Source organism: Bos taurus, chromosome 18, assembly GCF_002263795.3.
Source record: "Bos taurus isolate L1 Dominette 01449 registration number 42190680 breed Hereford chromosome 18, ARS-UCD2.0, whole genome shotgun sequence".
NCBI lineage: Eukaryota > Metazoa > Chordata > Mammalia > Artiodactyla > Bovidae > Bos > Bos taurus.
The window spans coordinates 62358712-62364711 of record NC_037345.1 but is presented as its reverse complement, the minus strand read 5'-3'; positions in this window follow the sequence as shown (position 1 = coordinate 62364711).

Here is a 6000-nt window from a genome sequence, read left to right as displayed (position 1 = left end):
ACATCTAAGGAGAAATTTTACTCCTCCCCCTTAAATAGGAGGTCACATGCAACTAGAAAAGACTGAATCTGATATATGAAACTATGAGGGATGGTGTTGCCAACCCTAATCAGACCTGAGAATTTGATGGAGAGCAGTGTGGGTCAGTCCAGGAAGTGGCCTGGAAGACCAATTCTTCTGTACAATATGGACTCTCTGCAGTAACGATGGGTGTGAAAAGATGCGGCCAAGTCACAGAGAAAGAAAGAAAGAAAAAGTTTTAGAGAAAAACATCTGCATGTAATATAATGTGATATGTCAGTTATGCCTCAATAAAAAATGAATACCCAAAACACCCCCAAAACAAGTCCTAAACTTTAGGTATATCATATTCAAACTGAAAGAAACTGAAAGAAAATCAAAGAAACAATGAGGTTGAGACTTCATTATTGAAAAAAAAGAGAAAAAGGAAGCATTGATATTCATTCCATTCCTACAGTTTTCATCATCAATTCTTTCCCACACAGACATAAGTGACATTGAGTAGGACTGTTCTGGAGTTTCACATGCGATTTGGCACGTGGGAGTCACTTGGTACATTAATTAGTCACTGGATACACTAATTGCCTATAGATAAATAAACTTAAAAAAAAAAAAGAATCCTTATGTAAGTGGACCCATGCCATTCAAACCCATGTTGTTCAAGGGACAATCAATATACAGTTATATATAATTGCATATAAATATATGTAATTGTATATATGTGTGCACCTGCTCAGTTGTGTCCGACTCTCTGCGACCCCATGGACTGGAGCCCGCCAGGCTCCTCTGTCCATGAGATTCTCCAGGCAAGACTACTGGAGTGGGTTCCCATGCCCTCCTCCAGAGGATCTCTCTGACCCTGGGATCAAACCCACATTTCCTGCATTAGTCAGTGGGTTCTTTACTGCTGAGCCACTGGGGAAGTTCATATAAAATTGTATATAAAATTATATATAATTACATGTAAATATATAATTATATACATAATTTATTAATTACACATAAATATATAAAGGTATATGTATGTGATTGTGCACGTATTATTACATGTATATTACTGTGTGAATAAGCACATGTACATTATATATATTTATACATATATATAACTATGTATATTCAGAAGTATATACATTATGTATTCCAGACCCTGTAGGACCTTCGTTTTTTAAACTGGGGTGTAGTTGCTTTACAATGTTGTGGGCAGCAAAGTGACTCAGCCACACGTATACATGTATCCCTCTTCCTTGAATTCCCTCCCATTCCGGTCACCACTGAGCAGTGAGTAGAGTCCCCTGTGCTGCACAATTCTTTCTCATTAGATTAGTTATCGATTTTATACATAGCAGTGTGTAAATGACCAACCTAGACAACATATTGAAAAGCAGAGACATTACTTTGCCAACAAAGGTCCATCTAGTCAAGGCTATGGTTTTCCCAGTGGTCATGTATGGATGTGAGAGTTGGACTGTGAAGAAGGCTGAGTGCTGAAGAATTGATGCTTTTGAACTGTGGTGTTGGAGAAGACTCTTGAGAGTCCCTTGGACTGCAAGGAGATCCAACCAGTCCATTCTGAAGATTAGCCCTGGGTGTTCTTTGGAAGGAATGATGCTAAAGCTGAAACTCCAGTACTTTGGCCACCTGATGCGAAGAGTTGACTCATTGGAAAAGACTGTGATGCTGGGAGGGATTGGGGCAGGAGGAGTAGGGGATGACAGAGGATGAGATGGCTGGATGGCATCACCAATGGAGGTGAGTTTGAGTGAACTCCTGGAGATGGTGATGGACAGGGATGCCTGGCATGCTGCGATTCATGGGGTCGCAGAGAGTCAGACACGACTGAGCGACTGAACTGAACTGATGTATATGTCAATCCCAATCCCCCAATCCATCCTCCCTCTAAACAAAAAAAATGTCTTTGAAGTCTGGTATAAGACAGGGCAAGTTCCCCGTGAGCAAGTTCTCTGTCCCCAGGCGCTGCCCTGGGGGCCAAAGTGCAGAGGCTCTCATCCGCTTGGCTGTAGCCACCATGTTTCTGGTGATCCCGGGGTCTCCACGGTTAACGCCTGGTTCAGCAGAGAAGGTTTCGAGCGCCTTGGTCTCAGTGAACCAGGGAGGAGCCCTCATAACTATGAGCAGCACCCCAAGATTGGCAAGGAGGGTCATGAGCCCCCCTGGCTCAGCCCACGCATCCTCCCCCCAGGTCAGCTCCATGTTTCTCTGCTCTTTCTGCCACTGGGGGTCCCAGGCTCTCCTAAAACCTACCATCCTCGGTTTTGGTGGCACAAGACATGTTTTCTCCTCCCTCTGTCTCAGCCGCCTCTGCTTTCTCCTCCTCTCAACTCCATCTCATCAGATCCACCGGATCTTGGCCGTCAACCTACACATCTCCTCTTGTGACCCCCTCCACCTCCCGAGAATGCATGTCCTCCTAATGTGTCACCTCTAAGGAGACATACCTAAGAAGCTCACCGCTCCTGAGCTTCCAGCCCCAAAGGGCTCCTTGGGCGGCCTCTCACTTTCCAAGCTCTCTCTTGGGCGCTTGTTAATGATGGCTGGTCCTGGCCACGTGGAGAGAGCAGTGCCTGTTCATGAGACAGTGTTTACCTCCCGCCCCTCTTTCTACTATCTTGCTCCAGGTACCGTGATGTCCCCACTGGCTGGGATCCACTCTAAGTCCCTCCCACCCACATTTCACTATGTCCTCGTTGAACTCTTCTCCCAGACGAGCTGTTTAACAGGAAAACAGGGCTCATGCTTACTGAATGGCTGCAAAATGTTTCCTTCCTTGAACGCGCCATTATTTGCTGAAGCCATACGGCTGACTTTTACATATTCTCCAGCCTTTCTGTGTTAAATGAAGGCAATCAATGCACTTTTTTACAAATGCAATCAAGGTTCTTTTACACATTAGCTTTCCCTCGAGCATGTAGATTCGTAGGCTACATTTTGAGGGAGGAAATGCTGAGACTGCTGCTATAAACTGAACAGAAACCGACAGGGAGATTCTGCCCTGGGGAGGTGCCTAATGGACAGTGTAAGGGGGGAGATAAACAAAAACCTGCCCAAGCCTGGTCACAGCTTTGCGGTTCACTACACTTGATGGGCTACAGCGTAAAGCACAGTTCCCTCCTAAGAGGCTTTCTTTCACCAAGTCTTAAGCTACATTGTCTACTGATCAAGGGCTGCCCTGGTGGCTCGGATGGTAAAGAATCCACCTGCAATGCAGGAGACATGGGCTCTATCCCTGAGTTGGGATGATCCCCTGGAATAGGAAATGGCAACCCACTCCAGTATTCTTGCCTGGAGAATTCCATGGATAAAGGAGCCTGGTGGGCTACAGTCCATGGGGTCACACAGTCAGACACAACTGAAGCGACTTAGCACACACACAAGACGAGCACATGACTTGAGACAGCCCAATCAGAGGCACGAAAGAAGTACTTCTCTCTCCCTCACTGGACAAAAAAACACACAAGAAAGCAAGTAGCCCAAATTGGCTCTGGTAGCCACCTCATGACCTCCACCAAAGAGATTGCCTTAGGCTCCTCCAACCCCTGTAACAAATAACACCACCTCTGTGACTTGTTCAACTCTGAGTTATGTCAAATTCTTTGCAACCCCATGGACTTCAGCACGCCAGGCTCCTCTGTCCTTCACTATCTGCAGCTTGCTCAAACTCATATCCATTGTGTCGATGATGCCATCCAACATCTCATCCTCTGTCACCCCCTTCTCCTGCCTTCAATCTTTCCCAGCATCAGGGTCTTTTCCAGTGAGTCAGTTCTTCGATCAGGTGGCCAAAGTATTGGAGTTTCAGCTTCAGCATCAGTCCTTCCAGTGAACACCCAGGACTCATCTCCTTTAGGATGGACTGGTTGGATCTCCTTGCAGTCCAAGGGACTCACAAGAGTCTTCTTCAACACTACGGCTCAAAAGCATCAATTCTTCAGCACTCAGCTTTCTTTATAGTCCAGCTCTCACATCCATACATGACCACAGGAAAAACCATAGCCTTGACTAGACTGACCTTTGTTGGCAAAGTAATGTCTCTGCTTTTGAATATGCTGTCTAGGTTGGTATTAACTTTTCTTCCAGGGAGCAAGCTTCGTTTAATTTCATGGCTGCAGTTACCATCTGCAGTGATTTTGGAGCCCAAAAAATAGTCTCTCAGTGTTTCCACTCTTTCCCCATCTATTTCCCATGAAGTCATGGGACCAGATGCCATGATCTTAGTTTTCTGAATGTTGAGTTTTAAGCCAACTTTTTCACCCTCTTCTTTCACTTTCATCAAGAGCCTCGTTAGTTCTTCTTTGCTTTCTGCCATAAGGGTGGTGTCATCTGCATATATGAGGTTATTGATATTTCTCCCAGCAGTCTTGATTCCAGCTTGTGCTTTATCCAGCCCAGCATTTCACATGCTGTACTCTGCATATAAGTTAAATAAGCAGGGTGACAATATACAGCCTTGACGTACTCCTTTCCCAATTTGGAACCAGTCTGTTGTTCCATGTCCAGTTCTAACTGTTGCTTCTTGACATGCATACAGTTGGCCAGGAGGCAGGTCAGGTGGTCTGGTATTCCCATCTCTTGATGAATTTTCGACAGTTTGTTGTGATCCACACAGTCAAAGGCTTTGGCATAGTCAATAAAGCAGTAGAGGTTTTTCTGGAACTCTCTTTCTTTTTTGATGATCCAGCGGATGTTGGCAATTTGATCTCTGGTTCCTCTGCCTTTTCTTTCTTTTTTTTTTTTTAAGCTCAAAATAATACTATTTTATTAGCTCCATATTTATTTATTTTAATGTTTTTTTTAATTTTATTTTTAAACTTTACAAATTGTATTAGTTTTGCCAAATATCAAAATGAATCTGCCACAGGTATACATGTGTTCCCCATCCACAATCTGGAAGTTCACGATTCATGTACTGTTGAAGCCTGGCTTGGAGAACTTTGAGCATTACTTTACTACCGTGTGAGATGAGTGCAATTGTGCAGTAGTTTGAGCATTCTTTGGCATTGCCTTTCTTTGGGATTCGAATGAAAACTGACCTTTTCCAGTCCTGTGGCCACTGCTGAGTTTTCCAGATGTGCTGGCATATTGAGTGCAGCACTTTCACAGCATCATCTTTCAGGATTAGATAGCTCAACTGGAATTCCATCACCTCCACTAGCTTTGTTCATAGTGATGCTTTCTAAGGCCCACTTGACTTCACATTCCAGGACATCAGAACAAGACCCAGTTTCCCCCTCAGTCATTCTCTCCCATCAGGAAGTTTCCATAAGTCTCTTATCCTTCTCCATTAGAGGGCAGACAGACTGAAAATCACAATCACAGAAAACTAACCAGTCTGGTCACATGGACCACAGCCTAGGCTAACTCAATGAAACTATCAACCATGCTGTGTAGGGCCCCCCAAGACGGACAGGTCATGGTGGAAGTTCTGACAAAACGTGGTCCCCTGGAGAAGGGAATGGCAAACCACTTCTGTATTCTCGCCTTGAGAACCCCATGAATAGTATGAAAGGGCAAAAAGATATGACACTGAAAGATGAACTCCCCAGGTCAGTAGGTGCCCAATGTGCGACAGAATGATCTCTGTTCGTTTCCAAGGCAAAGCCTTCAATACCACAGTAATCCAAGTCTATACCCCGACCAGCAATGCAGAAGAATATGAAGTTGACCAGTCCTATGAAGACCTGCAAGACCTTCTAGTGAAGGAGGAAACAGACAGAGCTGGACTCCGTCTTAGGCCAGGCTGCGAACATGAGGCTACACGCATGGTCACACTCCAATGGACTCTGAACTTTGTGCCCTGTGTCTATAGAAGTGGCATACCAGTGGAAAACCAGACCCCCGGATAAAAGAGCCTCAGGGCTTGTATTTGGACTCTCCATTGCCTAAAAGAATATGCTAATTGCTGGGAGCCACCACGGGAGATCCCACCCATGACCAAGGTCATGTGGAAGAGACCTGACAGGC